Source organism: Hyaena hyaena, unplaced genomic scaffold, assembly GCF_003009895.1.
Source record: "Hyaena hyaena isolate Hyena2069 unplaced genomic scaffold, ASM300989v1 scaffold_269, whole genome shotgun sequence".
In the NCBI taxonomy this organism is placed as follows: domain Eukaryota; kingdom Metazoa; phylum Chordata; class Mammalia; order Carnivora; family Hyaenidae; genus Hyaena; species Hyaena hyaena.
The window spans coordinates 613870-624295 of record NW_024080896.1 but is presented as its reverse complement, the minus strand read 5'-3'; positions in this window follow the sequence as shown (position 1 = coordinate 624295).

The window sequence follows — 10426 nt, the reverse complement described above, 5'->3', positions numbered from 1 at the left end:
GGCCAGCGCCAGACCCCCAACCCCGGGTCAGGCCCGCCCTCCGCTCTTTGTACTCCCCGACGCAGGCTGCACCGGCGGGAAGCCGCGGGCGGCCTGCCTTTCGGTGACAGGAAAGCAAGACGCTGCACCGATCCCCCGAAAATAACAACCTGCCGCCTGGGTCACTGCTCCAGCTTTTCCCGCGTTACATTTCGCGCCTGGGCGGAACCAATCACTGCGCGGCCCCTGCCCGCTGGCCGCAGCGGCGAGTGACAGGTCGCGCGAGCCAATGGCCGGGCCTGGACTTCCTTCTAGCCGAGTGGGGCGGAGCCGGGCCTGCGCGCGGGTCCTTTCTGCCACGCCATTGGCCACTGTTCTTGTATTTTTTTCTGCCTCTAGGGCCAACTGCGTTCGAAACTCCCGGGGAGCGCGCGACAACGGCACTCGCCCGGACACACCCGCCAGGAGCCCCGCCCCCGCCGTTCCTCTGCGCGGGTTGTCAGGGTCGGAGGCGCGCGGGGCGGAAGGCCAGAGAGGTACTGATTGGAGAAGCATCGGCGTGGGGGTAAGGCCGGGGCTGGGGCCGGTGGTTGGCCAGCGGGGGCGCGCGCCCGCCGGCCCCGCCGTTCAGCCCCACCCGCCTAAGGCTGTTGGGCCGCGGTTCCCGCGCGCAGGGGGTTTAAAGGGCTTGAGCCCCGGCAGCCCGCCCCGCCCCTGCCCCCCGCCATGAGGTGGGCATCAGCCCTGGCCTTCGCTTTCCCGGGCCTCAGTTTCCCCTCTATAACTGGGGTCGTTAAGGCAGTGGTCTCCGATGTCCCCGTGGGCTCGCAGTGCGGAGGGGACGGGAATTTAGGCCTGTGTCTGTTCTCACACCCAAGGACCCCGGCACCCTTGCCCTGTTTTTTCCACCTTCCCGGGGACCTACCTCCATTCCCGCGTCTGGATGGGCGTGGAGCTCTGGGCGCTCCGGAGTTTTCCGGTCGTTCCTGACTCCTCTGTCTGCCCAGTCATTCCCGACTCCTGTCTGCCCACTCTTGCTCAGGGATCCCACCCTCCACCAGAGGGATGCAGGACGACCAGGTGGGTCTGAAACCCCCGAGCGCCGGTGGGGGCTCAGAAACACTTTGGGGAAAGATGGAATGTCCAGCCTCCTTTTATTCACTAGAATGTGAGAGAAGTGACTGTGAGTTTTGTTCTTTGATGCGCTGCCAGGGCCCAGCCTGACTCATGCTAGGCCTTCAATAAATATTTGTTGAATGAATGAATATCCAGTAGTTAGGGTTAGAATTGGTAATTAAATTGGAACACTCCTATATAATAGATGTGTATATGAGACATACACACACACACAAATCCACACAGCTATGCCTAAATTAATTTAGCCACAACTCTTTAAAAACAAATTTAACCTGCATGGACAACGTCTAAGATACATTGCAAATGATAAAAAAGAAAACATGGAATTTTATTTCATTCGAGCAAAAAAAAGGCGAGGAAGGAATATAAGTTTTTTCTATATTGCTATAAATTTTAAATATACAAAATATCTCTAGCAAGGTACACAAACTGATACATTTGACCCCCAACTTGAGGAATTATGTGGCTAAGAAAAAGAAGTGAAAAGACTTCAAAAGATGTAACTCCTTGTATCTTTTGCACTTTGAACCAAGTAAAAGTATCTTTTCAGTAAAATTGTATATAGCTACCATTTCCTGGAGGCCTACCATAATAATAGCATATGTCTACTGATATACACATACAACAATATGGATAGATGATTACTTACATTCTACTACACTCAACAACTATAAGATAAATATTACTATAACCATTTTACAGATGAGGAAATATCTCCAAGGTCACATACTTCAATATCTGAAATAAAGAGGCCAGGTTTTCTGGCCCTAAAAACTGCCTGTAGGGATGCCTGGGTGTCTCAGTCCGTTAAGCATTTGACTTTGGCTCAGGGTTTGTGGATGGGTTTGAGCCCCACAAGCTCAAAGCCTGGAACCTGCTAAGGATTCTGTTGTTTCTCTCTGTCTCTGCCACTCCCCTGCTTGTGCTCTGTCTCTTGATGTCTCAAAAATAAAACATTTTAAAAAACTGCATATGGATTATGCTTCTTTGAGTCTGCTCAACAAAAGGAAGAAAGGCACTGAAAAATAATGGAGCCCCACATTTGAAAGAACTGTTTCTCATATTTAAAACCTTCAGGTTTTAGGGGCGCCTGGGTAGCTCAGTTGGTTAAGCATCTGACTTTGGCTCAGGTCATGATCTCGTGGGTTCGAGGCCTGTGTCGGACTCTGTGCTGACATCCAGCTCAGAACCTGGAGCCTGTTTCAGATTCGTATCTCCCTCTCTCTCTCTCTGACCCTCCCCTGCTCACACTAGCTCTCTCTCTCTCTCTTTCTCAGAAATAAATAAAAAACATTAAAAATTTAAATAAAAATAGAATAAAACCTTCAGGTTTTAGCGGTTAAAACCAATTTAATATTTTAACAAATAGTTGATGAGGAAAGCTGGAAATTCACTTCTCATTTCACTTAAACATTCATTTTGATTTTATAATTTAATGCCAAATGACTGCATCGTATACTTCTGGAAGGGAAATCTAACTCAACCATTTTATACTTGAAAGATAGTAAAAAGAAAAAGATATGGACGCTCAACTTATGGGTTGAGAAAGATCCAAAAGATTAAGCACCAATCAATAGTTACTGTTTAACATGCCACAGGGTGCAAGATAAGGTATTCAGAACCAGGACACTGACTCTGTTTCTAAAAGCTACTCTTCATCAACAGTAACCTGGCAACTCCACTTGTTCTCTGCCACGAGAGAATGAAAGACACGCCAGGAATGTGTGAAGTGAACAGAGGGTGATTCCAGGAACACATCTGAGGTCATGAAAGATCCACTTGTTTGGCTCCCTTTCCATACAACTAGGAAGCCGAAGTGCAAGGATGGCATTCCTGATGTCTTGTTCTACCACAGATATTGTCAATATCCCACAGTGGATATTAACTCTGAAGAATACTAAAACCCATCTGAGGATCTATATTATTACAGTAATCTTTACAACTGTTAAAAATATAGGCCTCTTCCAACATTGTTTTTAAAAGTTCATCTGGGTAAACTTTAAAAGATCTTATTGATTTTATTCAGTAATTCGTGAATCAGGCAGCATCCCATCTAGCAAAAAAGGAATTCTGAAGAGCTGTAGAAAATGAAAGACTTTTGTAGGTAGAAGGGAAAGTTATTAGCCAAGAGGGGATAGTTTGTGTCAAGGTCACCTCCTTTAGAGGACTGTAGAAGTCTATGAGGAGGATTGCCTCACTAGAGCTGAGCAAGTAATTCTAGATTGACTGGTTTAAGACTTCCTTCCTAGGACCAGTTGAAACTGTATATTTAAGTCTTGGTTTGGTAAAATGGGCTTAGCACAACTGACCCCATTGGGAGCCTTTGTCTCTTAACAATAACCCCCTTTTGTTTAGGCTCTCAGCTTCACTGAGAGAGATGATCAAAATTTAAGGCATTAGTGCCACTTCCAGCTACCACTCTGAAGTTCTACCACTCTGTAGTTTTTGCCAGTCCTCCGTGTGGTATTTACAGGTCATGATGTCTTTTTGGCTGAATCATTGTGGTATTCACACACTTCAGCTTTAGGTTCACATTGGTTAAGTTGGTCATTCCCTTTATTCCATTCTTTTTTCAGAAGTTCTAGTCTCAGGAAGATTATTTGCTTGGTGGTTTGCAGCTGTGAATGTTCATTTAAAGCATTTGAGAAAATATAGCACACAAGGAGAATACTCTGATCATTATAAACAAAATAATTCCCAATATATGAAGTGCACTCCAAAGCCATGGTCTCTCAGACGCAGATCAATCAAAATCAAAAATAAGTCAAAGAAGGACCCCATTGAAGGAGTCATTTTCTTAAGCCAAGTGGCCTATTTAGTGTTCTTATGCAGCTGAATTTCAACTTACCTAGAGATTTCAATCCAAGTGCAGCAAGTGGCATTATCAGAACACAAATACCTCCTGGTGTAGATAAAAGATAATCAAGGGCTATCTTATTATCAACAACAACATTGGCCAAAGAGTATAAGGTGGGCTGGTGCAGGGAGAAGATAGCTATTGCTTTAATATGGATCCTAAAATATTTTTAAGACTTAAAGAGAGGATCCTGATCCTGGATGGCCTCATTCGTACTCACTCCTAGCCCTAGAAGTAAGTGAAATCCTGCCAATGTAAGCAAATCCTGAATCCCAAATATCTCCTGGTAGGTCCTTTCTAACTTGACAGTGTAAATTCAGGGGAATTGACCGATGAGATGTCCTGTTTGTTTGTGAACGTTTGGAGGAACAGTTAGATAACCTAAGAGGCAGTGCCTAGTTGTGTACCTGCCATGGAGGCATTCACAGGCCTAAGGAGAATGAAAACCACCACAGACAAAGACAAACCCTGTCAGGACACAAACCACTCCCACTAAGGTGGCACTATTAACAGAATCATTCATGGGGATTGTTGCATTTGCCCATTCAAGCCAGGAGATCAGTTAGGTTTTCGGTGCATTCAGGAAGTAAATCTCCTAGCCTGAAATAAAGTTGTTGTTCTAAATTCCTTACCAAGATGGGTGCTGCTGGTGAGATCGTTTCACAATATGGGGCAGAACTGATTTAGATAATCATAAGAACATGGGGTGCAAATGTACTACAATTTACAAAGGTATTTGTGTCTAATCGCACAAGTACAGTTATAATTAGAGAAAGGTAAAACCAAGGCACTGGATATTCTGGCCATAAAAGTCAAACTCTGTAAGTGATTTCTAAGGGGGATTGATTGTAGTGTATGGTGAGATTGTGAATAGAAGAAAAATTGATCACAGGGAGGACCAAGAGGTGTCTTGGACAGATTGAAGTTTTTGATGATAATTTAACAGTTGGAAAGGTTGCTCCCATTAGCAATGGACTAATATAGATGATAGTGTTATCTTTCCATGCCAATGCCAAAGTAAAGGTATAAAAGAGAATAAGAAAAGATTTCATTTTAGGTAAAGTATGAAATCTTAATCCAGGGTCTTGGATGGAAGCAATTTACCTCAGTATGAGCTACTTTGTCAAATTGATTTGGAGGTTTCTGGGTTTTGCATGGGACCAGAAAGTCAGGTGGAGCTTTCTTCAGTTGTGAAATATGCACTCAAAGTTTAATACCTTGTAATTTGGCAGCAGCATCCATGATCAAGCGTTCTTGGGGCACCTGGGTGGCTCAGACAGTTAAGCATCTGACTTCGGCTCAGGAATGATCTCACGATTCATGAGATGGAGCCCCGCATTGGGCTCCATGCTGACAGCTCAGAGCCTGGAGCCTGCTTTGGATTCTGTGTCTCCCTCTCTCTCTGCTCCTCCCCCACTCATGCTCTGTCTCTCAAAAATAAACACCAGGAGTTCTTGATAGGATCCTTTTCATGAGTCTCATTTTGGCAAAAGCATCACAGTAAAACAGTAACAGTCTGTAAATGACAAAAGACTTTAAAATGGCCATGATTAGGATCCTGATGAGAGTTGATCATATGGAACTGACAAGGAAATTTGGTTATTTCTGAAATATATAACATTAAGATAACTGTTATGATTGATAACATTATACCAGGACATACCAGATTTCTAGGAGTTTTGTACAATTTCTGGAGCACTTACAATATATATCTATGCAAATAATGTCTATACAAATACAAGATAAAGAGGGCTTAGTATTACTTCTTATTTGATAATGCTTCTCATGTAATTTAACATATCAAATAAGCCTAATTAATTTCACATCTCTCTTTTTATAAGGAAAGAGAACAAATATTTTGAGATATCCCAGTGACACTCTAGAAAATCCCAAAGTTTCATTCAATGTCAAAAAAAAAAAAAAAACAGCCCCAACTTCATTTAGAATTTGAATTTGGGGAAGTTTGTCAAAAATATCAAGAAAGGTTTAAAACACTTAATTAGATATAATTATAAGTCACTATGGAACAATACTTAGTTATCCATTAAAAAAATTTTTTTAATGTTTATTTAGTTTTGAGAGAGGGAGAGAGAGACAGAGCATGAGTGGGGGAGGAGCACAGAGGAAGGGACACACAGAATCTGAAGCAGGCTCCAGGCTCTGAGCGGTCAGCGTGGATCTGGATGAGGCATTCAAACTCAGGAACCGCAAGATCATGACATGAGCTAGAGACCAGAAGCCACCCAGGTGCCTTATTACTTAGTTATTCATTTAACCTAAGTGGCAATAAAAGATGTTAAAGGAAGATTAGGCTTACTTAAGTCATCAAAGACCCGCTGATAAGGAAAACATGAACACAGTAAATTTTTTGGTAAGACACAAAATCTTTGCTTTCCAGGCAGATTACTTTTAAAGAAAAACCTTTCACAGTATCTTATCAAGAACAGACCAATAGTCTGAGAAAACTTTGTTCTTTTAACAGTGAGAAAACCAAATTCTAGTTTTGTACTATTTTACATTTGATATTAAAATTCATTCATTTTATTCCAACCTTAGCCAGCTTGATCACACATAAACTTCCTTTCTGAAGATCCCTTTTTCACAAAGCTTCTACAACTTTTTAAATATCCCTTCAAATTTTATCCTATGTTTTTCTTCTTTCTCACTATGGAACAATCATTTTACTTTCCTTGCCTACTTTTTATACATAGTTGTTTTCTTTTACCCTAGTTATTTGTAAGTGGTTTTAAATATATATATTGATTAGAACTCTCAACCCTTAAAATCCTTAATTCCTAGTAAAAACTAAAAAGTAAACAACTGTGTACTGCACTTACATTAGCATTCTATGGACTGGCAAATTTATAGATACATTTTATAATTTCTAGAAGTATATTCTTCCCCATAGTAATATTTCCAATGTGGCATAAAACATGTTGACTAATAGACCCAAATATCTTTAGTTCTTTTGTAAAAAGAAACCAAAAATATATAAAACTGTGTTCAGTGATCAACGATTCAGTATTTTATTTTATTTGAAAATGACCTAGATATTTAATGACCATCCATCATTTAACTTATTTCAGGTTAACTTTAAGCTTTGAAGTAACCAAAACAATTTTTGAAACTATGTAAGTAGACATATCATAAAACATAATTATTGCTGAAAAGTTCACCTAGAAACACTTAATCCCACTTACATCTATTTAAAATACTTTGTACTTTAAACATACTTTGTGCTTAACACTTATGTTTAAGTCACATACGTGACTTAAATTTAACAGACATGAGACAAAGTCAGCCATCACCCCAAGCTATTTTTCTTGCTAACAAAATTTTAAAGAGATAACATGAACTTAATTGACCTTTACTAAACTTAGACAGAATAAAAGTATTATATTTAATGTGATAACTCTAAAGACATGGCTGTTTTGATTAAACCAGCAAAACTTAAACTAGTTTTAATTACTAATAATTAAACCTAGATCACATCAAGTTAAAAACATTTGGGACTGGTTTCTCTATTTCTGAGAATTCGAAGAATATTTCATTCACGTAAGGAATTTTTCAATTTTCTTTAAGTCAAATAAATACAGCTCTTTTACAAATTAATTTTGGCTAGACTATCCGGAAGTAGAAAAACCCCCCACATCTTCAACACATGCATATAGAGAGAGACACACATAAACATAGAGACACAAACCAAGACTTTTCTAAATAGTTAATGTTGTAAAATTTTACCTATGAATCAGGCACACTAATACAACACTCACTACTTATGAAAATAGTTGGATCAAATTGTTTTTGGCAGATGGAATAAATTAAGATTACCTGCTAAGATGGGTAAAGTTTTTAACTAATATTTGTGGAGAGGACACCTAAGATTTTCTATTTGCTTAAGTTTAGAATAACATTTTCCCCTTCTGTTTTTCTTCTGATAAGAATTGCCTCCTTAAAGTTTTATTTCAAAGACATGACCTAAAAGGTTGCCTGGAGAAGACCAGAGAGAACATTTACATCTCAAAGCTACAGAGAAAGAAAGCAAGGTTTTCCAAGAAGATCTTTTGTTTCCTAAGGCCAGAATTTTTACAATACTTACAAATTTATTTGTTTGGGGTTTGTTTGCTTGTTTGTTTGTTTGTTTTTGAAATAAATAGGGAGGTTTTGGGATTGGTTAAAAAGGATAGGTAGATTTTTGAACTATTCCTAGAACTGCATTTCTAGTTTTGCAAAGATTTTTAAAGATAAAGATACTCGCTTTTAATTCCTCAAGAAATTGGGTTGCAATATAAATTATATCACAGGTTTACTTCTTTATATCAGGGAGAAGATTTTTATCTAAGATAGAAAGCAAAAGGATTCCTAGATTTAGAGCTGTGTGTCGTTGGAATGTTTTCATAAATCCTTTCAGAAAAGCTTCAGATGTTTTTTTTGTTTTCTCCTCTTTGCCTCTGTGTACATTTAGTTTAGTGAAAAACTAAAAATAAGTTCCTATCAGGCTCTGAATATCAGCTTCCAAATCAGCCAATTTCAGCCACAAAGCTACTTTTTAAAAAATATCCTTCCTCGGAGAACCTGGGCGGCTCAGTCAGTTAAGCATCCGACTTTGGCTCAGGTCATGGTCTCACAGTTCGTGGATTTGAGGCCCACATTGGACTCTGTGCTGACAGCTAGCTCCGAGCCTGGAGCCTGTTTCAGATTCTGTATCTCCCTCTCTCTGACCCTCCCCTGCTCATGCTGTCTCTATCTCAAAAATAAATAAAACATTAAAAAAAATCCTTCCAAATATCTAGTCAGTTTTCAGTTTGGTCAAGCAGTAAAGAAAGGGACAACGTAAAATTTTATTTTCTTCTCTCAACTGTGCACACAGAGGTTCAGAGGAGCTGAGTCTGGTAAGAATTTTTTTTTTTTAGTTTTTACTTAAATTACAGTTAGCTACTATACAGTGTAATATTAGTTTCAGGTGTACAGTATAGTTATTCAACAACTCCATATATTACCCAGTGCTCATGGCAAGGGCATCCCCATCATCTATTTCACCCATCCCTCCACCCACCTCTCCCTTGGTAATCATCAGTGTGTTCTCTATACTTGAGTCTCTTGGTTTGCCTCTCTCTCTCTTTTTTTAAATTTTTTAAAATGTTTTATTTATTTATTTCTGAGAGAGAGAGACAGCGTGAACAGGGGAGGGTCAGAGAGAGAGGGACACGCAGAATCTGAAACAGGCTTCAGGCTCTGAACTAGCTGTCAGCACAGAGCCCGATCAGGGGCTCGAACCCACGAACCGTGAGATCATGACCTGAGCCGAAGTCTGATGCTTAACCAACTGAGCGGCCCAGGCACCCCGCCTCTCTCTCTTTTTTCCCCCTTTGCTCATTTGTTTTGCTTCTTAAATTCCACATACGAGTGAAATCAAATGATGTTTGGCTATCTCTAACTGACTTATTTCACTTACCATTATACTCTCTAGCTCCATCAATGCCATTGCAAATGGCAAGGGATCATTCTTTCTTTTTTATTTTTTCCCAGCAATAATATTACTATGTATATACTACATTCTTTATCCACTCATCAGTTGATGGACACTTGGGCTGTTTCCATAATTTGGCTATTGTAAACAATGTTGCTATAAACATCAGGGTGCCTGTATCCCTTTGAATTAGTGTCTTTGTATTCTTTGGGCAAATACCTAGCAGTGTGACTACTGGATGATAGTTCTAGTTGTATTTTTAACTATTTGAAGAAACTTGATACTGTTTTCCAGAAGACTGCATCAGTTTACATTCCCACCAACCATGCAAGAGAGTTTCCAGTTTCTCCACATCCTCTCCAAAACCTGTTGTTTCTTGTGTTCTTGATTTTAGCCATTTTGACAGGTGTAAAGTGATATGACATTTTAGTTTTGATTTATATTTCCTTAATAATGAGTGATGTTGAGTATCTTTTCATGCATCTGTTACCTTTTCCTGTGTCTGTTTCATGTGCCATCTGGCTATCTTCTTTGGAAGAGTCTATTCATGTCTTCTGCCCATTTTTCAATTGAGTTATTCATTTTTTGCATGTTCAGTTTGCTCAGTTCTTTATAGATCTTAGATACTAACCCTTTATCAGATATGCCATTTACAAATATCTTCTCCTATTCCATAGACTGCCTTTTAGTTTTGTTGATCGTTTCCTTCACTGTGAAGAAGTTTTTATTTTGATGTAGTCCCAACAGTTTATTTTTGCTTTAGTTTCCCATCCTTCAGGAGACATATCTAGAAAAAAAGTTACTATGGTCGATGTCAAAAAAATTATGGCCTGTGCTTTCTTTTAGGATTTTTATGATTTCAGTTCTCATATTTAGAGTTTATTTTTGTGTTTGATGAAAGAGAATGGTCTGGTTTCATTTTTCTGCATAATGCTATCCAATTTTCCCAACAGCATTTGTTGAAAAGACTTTCTTTTTCCATT